General features: G+C 44.5%; 1 protein-coding gene across 2 annotated transcripts in view; it reads right to left on the minus strand.

Annotated features, from left to right (window-relative positions):
* Positions 1–4113, minus strand: part of NALCN (sodium leak channel, non-selective) — a 694063-nt gene extending 689950 nt beyond the window's left edge. For both annotated transcript variants that reach the window (XM_089679951.1, XM_089679950.1), the window contains exon 1: positions 3817–4113. The gene's annotated coding sequence lies outside the window, so the exon portion shown is untranslated. The remainder of the gene's footprint in view (positions 1–3816) is intronic.
* Between the last annotated feature and the right edge of the window lie 12396 nt (positions 4114–16509).

The following is a 16509-nucleotide window of genomic DNA, read 5'->3' on the forward strand; positions in this document are numbered from 1 at the left end:
CCCATTAAAGATCCTACCAGGCCTAAAGGGCCTGGTGTGACTTTTAGGGGGAACCCCATGCACTTTTTAAAAAATTATTTATTGTGGGGTCTGGTATAGATTAAAAATGTCATTAAAAAAAAAAAAAGTCAGTCCTGCTGCAGCAGATTCTATACATTGTACAGATGTGCAACTTTGCAGGTAGTTTAAGGGGACCCCCCAGGCATGATATTTAAAGGAATTTTTTTTCTTGAAAAATGTTTTCCCTTTAAAAATGGTACTTTGAAATTTTTTTTCACTGATTCATGTCCCTCAGGGCAGTACTCGAGTCCCCAATACCTCTTTTATGGCCAATAACTTTCATATAAGACTTCAAAATGGGCACTTTTGAATTTACAAGTTCAAGTCCCATAGACTTGCATTATGTACGAAGCTCACTGTCGAACTTTCATTAGGTATGAATGTTGGACTGCAAACCAAACACTGGGTCGTTCGGCCCAACACCAGGGGTGGACTGACAACTCATGGGGCCCCCGGGCAATAGGGGATCATGGGGCTCCATGTCCTTGCCCAAACTCAAAAAAGCCTATGAAAAAGGTACCAGGGGCATCTCATGGGGCCCCCTACTGACCCTGGGCCGTGCCCGAGTTTCCAAATGGTCAGTCCGCCCCTGCCCAACACTACAATCAAATAGCCACAACTTCCCTTCCAAATGATTTAGACACAGTTTTGACAAGATTTGAGTCGAGCTGCCAGGGCAGAAAATTATGGATCATTTTGCATCAACTGCCAGCACTAAGATGCTTTGTTTATGAATATGATCGTATTTCAATCAATCAGATTATGAGATTACATGGTGGAAAAAAAGATGTCGCCTATAGATCAAATATTACTTTTGTAAAAGATCGATTAAAAAACAAAATTGATTACTTATCCAAGTGTGCATGGCCACCATTAGGGAGATGCACCCTCTCTATTTATGCTGTTTACCATTATCATTAAAAGTTCTGGTGACAAACTGGGATTCTCTCGCTTTGGAGGGTTTTTCTTTCACTTCATGTTTTAGCTATGACACAGGAAGTGAAGGAAAATCTCTCTAAAGGGACACAGATGGCAAAAAAATGCAAGCAGATATAACCCTCCCTAAAGCTGGCCATACACTAGCATGCGTTCAAACAATTGCACAAAAATTCTCCGTGCATCTGGTGACCTGTCATTCAAAAAGGACTTCAAAATGTTGTTTTCCTTTTAACATTCAATTTTGGAATGAATGGACTTCCCTGAATGCAAACCTGGATACACTGTTAGGCTACTTTCACACTGATCCGTGGCAAAAACGCACATGCGTTTTTACCACATTTGCAACATGACATGTGACTCAAAAAACGCACCACGGGTGCGTTTTTGCCACTTTTTCCATTGATTTCAATGGGGAGCTGCGTTTTTGGTGCGCTTTTTTATTGCACCAAAATGCAGCCTGCAGGATTTTTAAAAATGCACCTGATCCGCAATGGATCAGTGTGAAGAGTTCCACAGGATTACACAGTCATGCGTTTTTCTTCCCCTTTTTTGACTCAAAAGCAGAAGAAAAACAGATCAGTGTGAAAGCAGCCTCAAGAATTTGTTCAAGAAAAAATTTTCATCCTGCTCAGTCGTATTTTTCTATCACAATGATAAAAAAAATTATTATCGATTTGACTCCACTATCAATAAGAAAGTTTATTTCTTGAAATGAAGAATTTTGACTACAATTCTACTAGTGTATGGCCAGCTTTACTCTATTCAAAATGGTAAAAAAAAAAAAAGCTTTGTCTCTAGTCCTATTTTAAGCCACATGTGGTACAAATTTCCTGTACAATCTCCTTAGGGCTCTTTCATATGGACGTTCCGATCGGATCCACCTGTCCACTTTTCAGGCGGACCTGATCGGAACCTCCATTCTTCTCTATGGAGCGGCGGGTGTAAATGGACATGTGTTTGTTTATACCCGCCGACATCCAATCCACCAAAAAGGGATGGACGGGGATCCAATTCCCCTTCTGTCTGTTGGATGAAAATGGACTAGTGGTCCGTTTTCATCTGACCACCCATTGAGGACAGCGAGCAGCTCTGTGTCTGCTCTGCAGCAGCGGAGTGGACACAGAGCTGTCATCTGCTTTCTTGGCGGGGATCAGCAAAGAGATCCCCCGCTGGGCATGTGGATCTGCTAAACGGGTCTGTCCCATGTGAAAGGAACCTTAAAGTGATTCTAAAGGTAAATTTTTTTTGTACAATAACAAACATGTTATACTTACCTACTGTGTGCAGTGGTATTGCACAGAGCAACTTGGATCCTGCTCTTCTCGGGTCCCCCCCCCCCCCGCAGGCTCTTCTGGCCTTCACTCCTATCAGGTGCCCCCACAGCACACAGCCTGCTATGGGGGCACTAGCTTGGCCCACTCCCTCTTTCTCCTCATTGGCTGAATGGCCGTGATTGACAGCAGTGGGAGCCAATGGCTCCTGCTTGCTGTCTCAGCCAATGAGGAGGCAAAGACCCGGGACAGCCGAGGCTGTTGTTCACATCGCTGGATTGCGATAAGGCTCAGGTAGGTGTTGGGGGGGGCTGGGCGCACTGCTGCACACAGAAGTTCTTTTACCTTCATGCATAGAATGCATGATGGCAAAAAACCTTCAGCCTTTACAACCACTTTAAGGGCCTATTCACACCATACAAATGCAGTCCGGATGGGTTCCTGTATTTGCATTCCAGTCCATTTGTGGTGCATTTTTCATGCGTTCTGCTTTATTTTCCCCCTCTTTTTCTTCAACCTAAATAAGGACAAGTGTGTTCCAGTGTGTTTTACTGCGTTCCAGTACAGTTCAGTGCAAAAAAAAAAAAATGCAGCATGTTCTACTTTTTTTTCTGGAACTGGAAGGCGCTGGAACTGACTGCACTTGTGTGAACTATGCCATTGGAAACCATGTAACCTACTATCAATGCGTTTTTCATGCAGAAAGAAAAATGTATTGGACTGCATGTGGTGTGAACTGGCCCTTAGATCTACTAACAAGGTGTACAAGGGGCTACCTGATTGGAGAGAGGTTAAATGGATCAGTTAGGTCCTCATATTGTGTAGTTTTGGTAAATGTAATATTGATTGCACATGTGTATGGTGACCTTTACTTGTACAAAGTAAGTCGCAGCAGCATGTCTGTGATATTTAGGAGCTCTTGCTGATTTGCTATCATTGCATACTTGTCTGCCGTTAAAGTCATCTATATATTAAATGAAGTCCACCTCGTCTCTTCCGTGTTTGCCAGGTTTGCCTGTGTACATGTGAACCTTGGACTCCTACAGCTCCCATTCACCTCCTCCTCCTCCTCATTGATAAGTAGGATGCTGCAGCTGGCAGCCTCATCACCATGACAACCCCTGTCATTTGGGGGAGGGGACCAGAGCACTGTATCCTTCATCTCTATAAGCTGTGCTCACACATATTATCTTAACCAAAGAAATGGAAGAGAGATACGCCACACAGAAAAAAAAACAAAAAACGTACAAATGAGCTGTAGATAGAAAAACTGAAGTGGCTCGATGTGCATGTCGTTGATGAGCGGAAATATTGTCAGCGGAGCTGCATATCATGTAGACGTAAAGCATTACAAAGACACACAAATGGCCTGCTTGGCTGCTTCCATGTCCCCCGGCTCCCCTAGACACCCCAAGCCATAAAGCAGCAGCCAACACTTGCAGCAGCAGATACCCAGCAGCAGAGGATGGGGGACACAGCAAGGGGGGGGCAGAGAAAGGAGATGAACAATACAACAACATGGAGCGAGGAGGAGATCACAACCTACCTATTGCACTGTCTTTGCCTTCATTTGCATGGAAGTTTAGCCTGCACCTCTAGCTTCTAGTCATTCTCACTGGCTGCTGGTAGTGTGTGCAGAGAGGATGGAGATGAGTGTTTGTGTTGGTCCTTCCTCCTTAGAGGTGGCAGAGAATGGAGACACAGGCATACACGCAGAAGGAGCTGCACACACTCTATGGCAGCCAGGGAGGCAGCAGTGCCTTTGATGGAGAGATTCTGCTCACTGCTGCTGCTGCTTCCTGATTTCCTGTCATCTCCCATTCCAGACAATTCCCTTCTACCAGGAACACTTTACAGGAGCATGATAGCTAACTGGTAATGCTGCCAGGTTTTGGTTTGTCCCTGGAAATGTCCGTAATCATGGCTTAGCACTAGCCCTCATTCACACCTGAGCGATTTGTCCTGCAATTCCAGATGAAAAATCCTTAAAGTATAAATAAAACATCTTTTTTTTTTTTTTTTTAGTTTTGGATAGAGTGGAGAGGGATTAGAACCCCTTCCAGTTTTTATTGTCTGTGCCCCCATTAGGGAGATTCACCCAAATGGGGGTGAATCTATTGATCTCATGGGGGGTTTCTATTTGTTCTGTTTATAGTTATAGAGCAGGGACTTCTGATTCCTTTTGTACCAAATTGTATTGTAACTGTAATGTTTGCCTTCATTTTGTAAAGCGCTGGGCAAACTCTATATAAATCCTGTATTACAATAGTAATAATAATAATAATCACCAAAAGTAAAGAAAATCCCCAATTTTGGGTTGTCCTCAGAAAAGTAATAGTGAGGAAATCTTCCAATGGGGACACTAGTTCTGGTGACCTGGGGGACCCCAATGGATTTTCTTAAAGCAGAGCTCCACCCAAAAGGGGAAGTTCCTCTTTAACCTCCTTAGCGGTATTCCTGAGTGTAGCTCGGGGTAAAATGTCAGTACCAAAAGCGGTAACCCCGAGCTACACTCGGGCTTACCATGCGGCGCTGCATAGGGATTCCCTGCAGAGCTTACCTTGTCCTGCGCTCCCGCGATGTGTCCCCTGCAGCATCCCCGGCCATCTCCTCTGGCCGATGCCGGCATCCGGCTTCTGTGTTCCGGTCCCTGAGATGTCGGGACGTACGGGCGCCGCCAGCGGCGGGAAATTTGAAAATTTTTAAAAATTTCATTTTTTTCCAAACAAATTTTACATAGTAAAACATTACTGTTTCAACCCATTTCACATACATTTTGTCCCTAGTGCTTTGTCCTGTACCCTGCCTGCATTTTTACTGTTCTTTCTGCCTGGAAACTGAGAAAAGTCCATGGCATCCAAAAAGTGTCCCTTTAGGTCAAAAGTGGGTTTAGATCAGCTAGAGAACAGTGATAGTAAATCAGAACCACTTGCAGAATTGAGTGATAATGATTCGCGCGGAAATTCATCATCAGACACTGAAAACGATTTTGCGACTTTGCTCAGCAATGTGCGAACTTGGCACTCTATTTCAAATTTCAGTGTTTTCGGTTTGATTATATTATTGAATTAAATGTATTATTATTATATTATTATTTTTTATGATTATTTATAAAATTATAATTTATGATTTTGTGTTTCAAATTTTATCATCCCCGGGATGTTTAATAGACTCTTGTTTGGACAGATTTCAGTGAGTTATTCCTAAAAATTACAGCCTACAATAAAAAAAAGACATATTTCCATGCAAAATAATGGTACCGCTTTCAGCACCAAAAATCTGAAATAATCATACCGCTAGGGAGGTTAAGGACTGCTCCCCCACTCCCCATTAAGGATTGGCACCTTTGGGGGGCGGGGGGGAGCGGGTACCCGAATTTGACAGGTACCCGGAAATGGAAGGTGTCCTCCCTCCCTTTGTGTAGTCTTTTGGGACACATGACAGGTCCCAGAAGACTACAGTACCATTCAGGAAGAGCAGCGCTACTCGCGCATGCGCAGTGGGTGCCCGGCTGTGAAGCCGCAAGCTATCAGAGCCAGGTGCCCACACTGAAGAGGCCGGCCTCCTGGAATACAGGACGGCTGGTGAAACAAGCTGCGGGGGACACACCATGGAACCAAGGGACAGGTAAGCAGCTGTTTTTTAAAAGTCAGCAGCTACAGTTTTTGTAGCTGCTGACTTTTATTTTTTGACAGGGTGAGTGGAACTCCACTTTAATTTGCAGGGATTTCTTTCACTTCTGTTTGGCTGTAGGACAGGAAGTGAAGGGAAATCTCAGAAATGGGACAGAGGTGGTGAAAAAAAACTTGGCCAGGGTTATAACTCTTCCTTGCTCTATCCAAAATTTAAAAAAAAAACGTTTTGGCTATAGTTCTACTTTAAGCCTCTTCACCTTGAGTGTTGTGTCACTTGTCACCTGTAGCGTGAAACTGAAAAACGTTCATAAGCTTTTTTCTCTGGGGCAGAATCGCACATTTTTGGCCCGATAGACTTTAAGGGGTGCTCCTATTTAAAAGTCTATTGGGCTAAAAACTTGCGGTTCTACTCCTGTACTGCAAGTCACAAGTAAAACCTTGCAAAGAAATGTGCAAATAAAACAACTTCAAAGCGCCTGGCTACATTTATGCTACCTGCATACCTCGCTATCAACAGCCCTGCCCACCACCCGATGCTGAATACCACTTGAATCCCCGTTTACATTTTGCTTTACCCTTCCTGCACCCCCCACTACCCCAAACCCTGTTCATCCCCATTACATCTTAAGCCTGGTACACACTGGCAGTTTTTTTTCGTTCAACCCAGTGGGCTGAATGAAAAAAAAAAAAAAAAAACCGATGAGTTTACTAAATTATACAATGTTAGTACAAAGATCTCCCCCCAAAACACACTTGTGGCTGTGAGCACTGATTGGATGCCATTTGACAGCTGTTTTTCCTGCAAGCCCATTTGACAGAAGCCATATACTTGGCCAGCTTCTGTAGAACAGGCTGCTGTACACATGGGCCGAATGTTGGCCAGTTTCAGTTGAAGCAGCTGATAATTGGCCCATGTGTAACAGACTTTACTCTACACTTTCTGCAGGGGCAGCTCCAGACAAAATTTTTTGGGGGTGCTGTAAGTATAAGTGGGGGTGTTAATGGGCACTACCCATTGTGCTTTTGTGGGTGTGACAAAAAAGTGGGTGTTTCTTCATGGTCTATCCCACTGTGTAGACAAAATATGTCCTTGGAGCACACTAAAAAGATTGTTGGAATAAAATAAGTCCAAATTAGACCAGCAATGATACCCCACAACAAGTGGCAGGGTCAGCAATAACCCCAGCAAGCCTAAGGCCTGAACAGCATAAATAACCCATGGCATGAAACAAAAATAAAGTAAACACCCAACCTGGCACAATAATTAACCTCCAGCGCAGCACAATACTTAACCATCAGCATGGCAAAATAATATACCCACAGTACTGCACAACAATTAACTCCCAACAATGCACAATAATTAACCCCTTAGCGTGGCACAACCATTAGCTCCCAGCAAGGCATAATAATAAACCCCAGCATGGCATAGAAACTCACAGCACTGCAAAAAAAAACCCAGTACTGTCCATTATTAATTTACAGAGCTGCACAGTAATTAACCCCCAAGATTGAATACAAAATAAACTGCAGGAATATAGCAGTCAGTGTGCTCCCTTCAGCATGTAGTGGGGCAGTGAGCAGTATATAAAGGGGGAAGTGAGCAGTATGCAGTGGTCAGTATGCAGTATATAGTGGGACAGTGAGCAGTAAAACGTGGGGCCGTATGTAGTGGGGAGGTGAGTAGTATGTAGCAGGAGGAGTATGCACTGGGGGCAATGAGCAGGATGTAGTAAGGGCAGTATACAGTGGGGCCAGTGAGCAGCATGTAGTGGGGCCAGTGAGCAGTATGTAGTGGGGGCATAATGCACTGGGGATAGTGAACAGTATGTAGTTCGGGTAGTATGCAGTGGGGGCAGTGTGCAAGGGCACTGCTGGAAGCAGTTCCATTCCAAGCTGTTGTGTACAGTGTACAAAGCAGGGTAGGGAGCTGAAGCATTACAAATGGAGAGTGTTTGTTCAGGAGAAAAGCCTCTCCTTGTCAGTCACCCACCACATGTGTGCAGACTCTCAGGCTGCCATCTCTGCTTCTCCTCCCTGTCCTCTACTATTTTCAGTAGAGCAGCCACCTGTATATGTGGGGGAAGTTGTCCACACCTCTTCCTCACCCACCATCTTGATCAGCCCAAAGAGAAATTGCAGACGGAGAGAGAATCTCTATGGGCTGCCAATCATAGGAGGCTGATCACTGGGCAAAGACAGCTGTAAGAGGCAGGTCCTCCCAATGACCTTATGGAGCCCAATCTGGCAGCAGACAACTGCCTACTATGAGCAGCCCTGGTCCCAAAGATGGGGGTGCTAGCAATATTTTTGTGGGTGCTATAGCATTCGCCTGGTGTTGCCCCTGACTTTCTGCATCCCACACTACCCCAGCATTCTGTACCTCCTGCATCTCCTTTTACACCTAAAGCTGGGTATACACATATCGAAATTCATCTGGTTTGGCTGGAAAACCAACTTTCAATCAGCCACTGGGGATGGAGGAGTCCACAATGTCAGAATACAACAGCGAGGGAGAGTCATGCATTCACTTGACATTTGAATCTGAGTTTCTTTTTATTCAGCCCACTGAACAAGAGCTCGCAGTGTGTACCCAGCTTTACTCTGCACTTTCTGCATCCCTCACTACCCCAACACTTGCATCAATCGCACTCTGCAACAAAGGATTCTGCACCTGTACTACAAGTCACATGTAAAACTTACAAAAACATGCATACAACGTGTAAATAGAACACCTCTAAATTGGCTGATTGATTTATGCTACATGTGAATGGAGGACAAGGTGTATCTATAGCCAGTTTTGTTTTTTCTAGTTTGGTATGGAGTGGGTAAGCATTAGAAGTTCTAGCAGTTTTCCTGCTGTACAGGATATTTACCCACATTGTTCTGGTGACTCTCCAATGGCAATGCAGACTGAAATAAAATGCTTTTTTTCACCATAAGGGGGGGCCATCAAAAATGTTCTGTCAGCTTTTTATTGTTAAAACCACACTATCTGTGCTAAACATAAGAAAATATTAACATACATTACAAACATCCAAAAACAGACACCAGCAGAAAAAAACTGGCAGTACAACTGTCCCTCCTGTGTCGGCTCAGGCCCCACCAGTTCAAAAGGGTGGCCCAGGAACCTGTCATGCAGGAGGGACAACTATACTGCCTTATTGCTGGTACCCATGTTCTTTCTGGCTTCTCCTGCTGTTCTTCTGCTGGTGGAATCCACCCCCTGCTGTCTACCCCCCCTTCCCCCATGTGCTCCTGCAGCACTGTTGACTTTCCTACTGTCTTCTCCCGCCAGCATCTGCTGTAGGCACACAGAGTTTTTCAGGAAGGACAGCGGGGGTGGAGAGTTAAATGGCATTATGCCATATTTACTAACTCCTTCCTTCTCTGAATGGACACAGTGAGTGATTAGTACCTATCACTCCTGTATCCGTTCATTACTGAAACAAAGTAACTTGTGTTTACTATGCTTCAGTTTGTAAATGAACAGGAAGCCTCAGAGCACTTCATATTCATTCACTGTCCAGTGCAGCTAAGGCTGAAGAGAAAGGGACTGATGAATCTCTCTCCTCTGTCCTTTTTTCAAATGTGAAATATTAGAGGTCTGTTTAGACCAAGCCATTGACTGGGGTGCCTCAAAACTGAAAATTAATTTCAAAGGCACCCGGAATGAAAATTGGTTGAGAAACATTGAGTTAAACTGTAACAAGGAATATAGTGCAAATAGGTGAACAGTAGAAAGAAATATATGGTTTAAAACAAGCAATGAGTGTAGAGAGCAACCTCTCCTAAACCCTATACTGGGGCATGCCTGACTAAGGGGAATTAAACCACTCTAATAGTTCGGTAGTCTGTAATATACTCTTTTCCGCTGGCCAGCTTTTTGGGGACCCACTGTTATATCAGAGCACTCAGGATAATGTCCTTTTAAGCAATGATAATGTCACTGGTTCTTTGATACTACATGATACTGAATGGTCCTGTTAGGTATCTGCCCAGTTGATATTTTGTTTTGTTTTAGTGGACACAGCATTTTATATAGCAACTATTCACTTATTACATTTCATTTTATAAAGCTTGGAGGTATACAGAATCTCAGGACACTGACTTTGTGAAGAAACTGTTTTTTATTGAACTTAAAAATCTTGAAGGACAAGTTCATAGTTTTGTAACATATTACACCCAAATTCTTACAGGCCCTCCCCCAACCTGATCCCGAATTTTGACAGCTAGCAGAGAATCTTCTCTGCCTGCCCAGCCGTGTCTTTCATCACAGAGTTCTGTGAATGGGAAACTACACATATCGACAGCCTTTGAGGCTGTCGGCTTGTAGTTCTCAATGAACTACCAGGGAGCTGTTGAGCACTTTGATAGTTCATTGGCTCTTCCTGTCAGTGTAAAACTGCCTGCCTGTACAATGTATGGGCAGACAGATAACTCTGACAGTCTGCAGGAGACTTGCATTGCACCAGCGATCTGCTGATTGCTGGTGCAATGCTTTCCAGGCTCCTAAAACAAGACATAGTAAATGCACATTTTTGTACCTGCAAAACAAAAGTGTGTTTATTATTTTTGTTAAAAGGTGAACTTATCCTTTAACAACAGCAAAGCAAAACAAACATACAATACTTAGTACAAAAGAAAGAGAAAACAAAACACTTCTTTGCAGGTAAGATTAGTCCTAGCAACCCAAAAAGGAACCATAAGGTTCCTCTGAGGAAATGCTCATGTTTGAATTTCTTTAGCTAGCAAGCTTCACTGCCACAAAGTCCAACACGGTAGCACCACAGAGATAAGCCAGCAAGAGAGGTTTCTTGCCTGGCTCCCAAACAAACAGGTGTCATCAATAACAATCCTTCTCAGAACTATCCCTCATATTCTTCATTTCCCTTTGCTGCATTAACCTCTGCTGCATCTCTTAAAGGGCACCTTCAGCACAAAAAGAGGGGAAACGTAACTGCCATCCCTTTTGGCATGTACATATTCTATCCCCCCTCCTCAGAAAAGGTAGAAGTGACAGTGGAGCCAAAACAATGGGAAAAAGTATCAAAATTATGATGAAGTCTGCCAAGTCTATGCTCCACTACGAACCATACTCTTGGATGGCCTGGCATTATGCCAGCATTTCTCTCCTTGTGTTGTCATATCCATGTTAATAGACCTAGGTATGAAACCAACTGGAACTTCCTTCCCACTAGGTAATACTTGAATGACTCTAAGGTCCCCTTAATGGCCAAGCACTCCCATTCAACTTTATCAGCCAAGGTCAATTTCCCACTGAGATAAACTATGGGATGCTCTTCTCCATGCAAGAAAACAGCTCCTAGTCACATGTCAGAGGTGCCCATCTTGATGATGAATTCAGGTGCTTCCAAGATAGAATGTTGGCAGAGTGCAGACTTGAGCTCCAGGAAGTCCATTTCAACATCTGTGTTCCATGTCCATTACCAACCTCTGACCCTTGATAAGATCAGTTAACTATGCTGCCACAGTGACAAGTTTAGGTGCAAATCATGTGTAGTACCCCACTATGCCCACAAATGCACACATCTGCTTTTTGGTTATGGCAGGGCCAAGACTGTATAGCTTCTACCTTGTTGGGTGGATGGGATTCCAGGTCCCTTCTGAAAATGATGTCAGCCAATATACAGTCAGGTCCATAAATATTGGGACATCGACACAATTCTAACATTTTTGGCTCTATACACCATCACAATGGATTTGAAATGAAACAAACAAGATGTGCTTTAACTGCAGATTGTCAGCTTTACTTTGAGGGTATTTACATCCAAATAAGGTGAACGGTGTAGGAATTACAACAGTTTGCATATGTTCCTCCCACTTCTTAAGGGACCAAAAGTAATGGGACAGAATAATAATCATAAATCAAACTTTCACTTTTTAATACTTGGTTGCAAATCCTTTGCAGTGAATTACAGCCTGAAGTCTGGAACGCATAGACATCAGCAGACGCTGGGTTTCATCCCTGGTGATGCTCTGCCAGGCCTCTACTGCAACTGTCTTCAGTTCCTGCTTGTTCTTGGGGCATTTTCCCTTCAGTTTTGTCTTCAGCAAGTGAAATGCATGCTCAATCGGATTCTGGTCAGGTGATTGACTTGGCCATTGCATAACATTCCACTTCTTTCCCTTAAAAAACTCTTTGGTTGCTTTTGCAGTATGTTTTGGGTCATTGTCCATCTGCACTGTGAAGCGTCCAATGAGTTCTGAAGCATTTGGCTGAATATGAGCAGATAATATTGCCCGAAACACTTCAGAATTCATCCGGCTGCTTTTGTCAGCAGTCACATCATCAATAAATACAAGAGAAGCAGTTCCATTGGCAGCCATACATGCCCACGCCATGACACTACCACCACCATGCTTCACTGATGAGGTGGTATGCGACGGATCATGAGCAGTTCCTTTCCTTCTCCATACTCTTCTCTTCCCATCACTCTGGTACAAGTTGATCTTGGTCTCCTCTGTCCATAGGATGTTGTTCCAGAACTGTGAAGGCTTCTTTAGATGTCGTTTGGCAAACTCTAATCTGGCCTTCCTGTTTTTGAGGCTCACCAATGGTTTCCATCTTGTGGTGAACCCTCTGTATTCACACTGGTGAAGTCTTCTCTTGATTGTTGACTTTGACACACATACACCTACCTCCTGGAGAGTGTTCTTGATCTGGCCAACTGTTGTGAAGGGTGTTTTCTTCACCAGGGAAAGAATACTTCAGTCATCCACCACAGTTGTTTTCCATGGTCTTCCGGGTCTTTTGGTGTTGCTGAGCTCACCGGTGCGTTCCTTCTTTTTAAGAATGTTCCAAACAGTTGTTTTGGCCACGCCTAATGTTTTTGCTATCTCTCTGATGGGTTTGTTTTGTTTTTTCAGCCTAATGATGGTTTGCTTCACTGATAGTGACAGCTCTTTGGATCTCATCTTGAGAGTTGACAGCAACAGATTCCAAATGCAAATAGCACACTTGAAATGAACTCTGGACCTTTTATCTGCTCATTGTAATTGGGATAAGGAGGGAATAACACACACCTGGCCATGGAACAGCTGAGAAGCCAATTGTCCCATTACTTTTGATCCCTTAAGAAGTGGGAGGCACATATGCAAACTGTTGTAATTCCTACACCGTTCACCTGATTTGGATGTAAATACCCTCAAATTAAAGCTGACAGTCTGCAGTTAAAGCACATCTTGTTCGTTTCATTTCAAATCCATTGTGGTGGTGTATAGAGACAAAAATGTTAGAATTGTGTCCATGTCCCAATATTTATGGACCTGACTGTACATAAGGTGTTTTCCTAATGAGGGTGTAAACTCTGGTCCATTACCCTCTGAAACCTGGCAGGAGCATTGCAAAGGCCAAAGAGCATTCTATTGTACTGAAAGTATCCCTCTGGGGTGGAGAAAGCTGTTTTCTGGGTGGTTTTGGTTAAGGTCATCTGCTAATGTCCTTCTGTAATCCCCCTAGTTGACGTCTACAGGAGAGCAGAGAGCCATATAGTTCTAGCTGAAATAGTAAGGTATGGCATATTTGATGTCTGAACGTTCAGGATCTCATTCTGCATATTAATCTACTAGTGGCTAGGCTGCTACATGCACCTAGGGAAGGTTATTGACCATGGAATAAACTGCGAGGGATTTGGTCATAGCCTGAGTTCCCCGCCTAAAACACCCCTCCCCAAATGAGGCGATTGGTTCTCTGCTTTAAGGAGACACCCTGCTGAGTTCCTAGAAAAAGGCTGTCATGCTTGGAGCAGTAAGATGAAGATATCTCCCTTTTAACATCAGGAACCAACTTGGGAGATGGTACCCTTTTGTTCAGGAAACTTGATCTGCTTAAACCAAAGCTGACAGCAAGTATTCTACCTCTCTAAACTTCTTTCTGTTATCTCTCTGTTGTGGTATTGATCTCTGTATTTATATATATATATATATATATATATATATTGGTTACATCTTTTACTGAAAATATTTTTATTGCACCATTTTGACCTTTTTAGTAATAAATCCTATTTTCTGAAAAGTGTTGAACTGTTTCTAAAGCTCTTTAATGCAAACTAAGAATCCCTGTCTCTAAAGAGCGCTACTGTGTGTTTTAAAACTTCTGCATACCTCTGTCTGCGGTGACATTGTATATACAGACGCTTATTCAAACATCATAGTGTTATTGCTAATATTGGTGAGTTTCATCCTTTTCTTTACAAATAGGCGGTGGTGGCAGTGTGAAGGGTTAATTGCGTAATTAACCTGACCCAGTAACAATCGCTCTCAGGCTGCAGGTACATAGATTGTGGTCCATTAGATGGAAAATCTTTGTGCAGGGTGCAGCTGAGCGTGGTATTGTTACGCACGTGACAGCGCGGTTTTAGATTGGCTAGTCCTTCGGTCACAAGTTGGTGAGAAGGGCTGGGGGTCTGACGCCGCATCCGTCACATATTGGCTGGAAGCGTACGTGGGATAGTTTGCATTAGAGCTTCAGTGCATTGTTAGGAATTAGCTCTGCACTGAAGGATTGTAACCTTTGTGGAAACAGTCCTTAGAGACAAGCGGTGCATATTTTTTTTATATATATAGAGACATATAGCAACAGCTCCTTCCTTTTTCTGCTTTCTATTCTACCTTTGCTTGCAATTATGCCCGGTTTAGCAGAATACAGGAAAATGAGCAAAAGTGATTTAAGTACTGAATGTGCGTCACGAGGAATTGATGTCGATGGCAAAACTCGTGAAAATCTGATTTATGACTTACATGAGTATGATAGCCAGGCAGACAAGAACCTGGGGGAACCTGGAACTAAAGGGGTTTCCGCCACCTCCGATCCCAGTGGCTCAGAGACGGCCTCACAGGATGGGCATACAGAGACTGACGCTGGAGTACCACAGCATGTCGCCTCCACGCCACAGCATGAGCAGGCCAACACCGGAGTGCTTGTAACCAGCAGAGACTCTTCTCAGATGCAGGAAGCCATGGAACGCATCAAGGAGGTGGATCCTATGGCATACCTGCGGTTTCTTGAACGCCAGGCTGACAGAGAGGCTGCGTAACACCAAGCAGCGGCTGACAGAGAGGAACGCCAGGCTGAGAGAGAGGAATGCCAGGCAGCGGCTGACCGAGACGCAGCGCAGAGGGAAACTAATCGTCGGCACGAACTGGAGATGGCTAGGCTCCAGCAACGACCGGTTCAGAACCTCGGGTCCCTAGAGCACAGGGACGCCTCTCCGGCCGTGGGCACAGCAGCCATGTTTCCAGTGATGGAAAAAGATAGTGACATTGACATGTATTTAATGTCATTTGAAAAACCTTGCCGTCAGTACCATCTGCCCCAGGCACAATGGGCTTGGTACCTGACACCAGGGCTACGAGGCAAGGCCCTGGATGCGTTTGTCGAATTGCCAGAGGGGCAGGATGACAATTATGAAGCTCTAAAAGAAGCCATCGCCCGGAAGTACCAGATGACCCTGGAAGTGTACCGAAGGCGATTTACGTCCTTGCAAAAGGGACCTGGGGACTCTTACACTGATGTAAGAGTCCCACATTCTGGCAGTGGACCAAAGGACTGAAAGCTGACTCCTACGAGTCTCTGGAGGATCTCATGATACGAGATCAGCTACTGCATATCTGCCCGGCAGATGTCAGACAGTTTGTATTGGAGAGAGAACCCGCATCTGCCAAAGCTGCAGCCAATCTGGCAGATACCTATGTCCACATGTGGGTGTCTGACCCTTGCAAGGCTCCTCCAAATGGCTGGAAAGGAGGGAAATCACACAAAGCAACCCCTCCTACGCTGGTGAGTCAAGCTCCCCCTCATCCAACACCTGCAGTACTTGGGGCCAAGCCATCCCTGCCTAACAACCGCAGATGTTACACCTGTGGGAAACCCGGACATCTCAGGACGCAGTGTCCTGAGCAGAAGCAGATGACATTACCTGGCCAGCAACTCCTCTTCATTGCTGTTTGTCCGCAGGAATACGCGGGTAACCCCCGCCAACTTGCAGCCAGTCACTGTGGGCAACCAGTCTGTAACTGGTTTCTGTGACACCGGGGCAGAAGTCACCTTGATCCGACCAGAGGTGATTGAGCAAAGGAACTTCATCCCAGGAAAGTTTCTTACCCTTACTGGAGTTGGGGGAACCTGTTCACGCATACCCTGTGCAAAGGTATTCACTGATTAGTGTGCAGGAAGGGGGATGAGGGAGGTGGGGGTCTCGGATGAAATTCCCACACCTGTTCTGTTGGGTGCCGATTTGGGTACTCTTGTGTCATATTATGCCCCTGCCAAGAACACCCTGAAGGCCCCCCTGGAACTCTCTGGACATGCCAAGGTACTGTGTGCAGATGTTGGGGTAATGTGTGGGTAACCTGTGGATGGACAGAGGGAGGGGACTGGGAATAGAGTGGGGCTACAGGATTCTCCATTACCTGGAGAAGGAGAGGAAATCCCCATGCATGGGGAGGTAATGAACTCCTGTGTCATTGATGTTCCAAACGTAACTGTTGATATTGATGATGATAATGATGACGGTGATGATGATACTGATATTGTTGATAATGTTCATGATAATGATGATACTGATAATGATGATAATTATGAT

Source organism: Staurois parvus, unplaced genomic scaffold (assembly GCF_062004578.1).
Source record: "Staurois parvus isolate SC_StPar_1 unplaced genomic scaffold, SC_StPar_1.0 ptg000233l, whole genome shotgun sequence".
NCBI lineage: Eukaryota > Metazoa > Chordata > Amphibia > Anura > Ranidae > Staurois > Staurois parvus.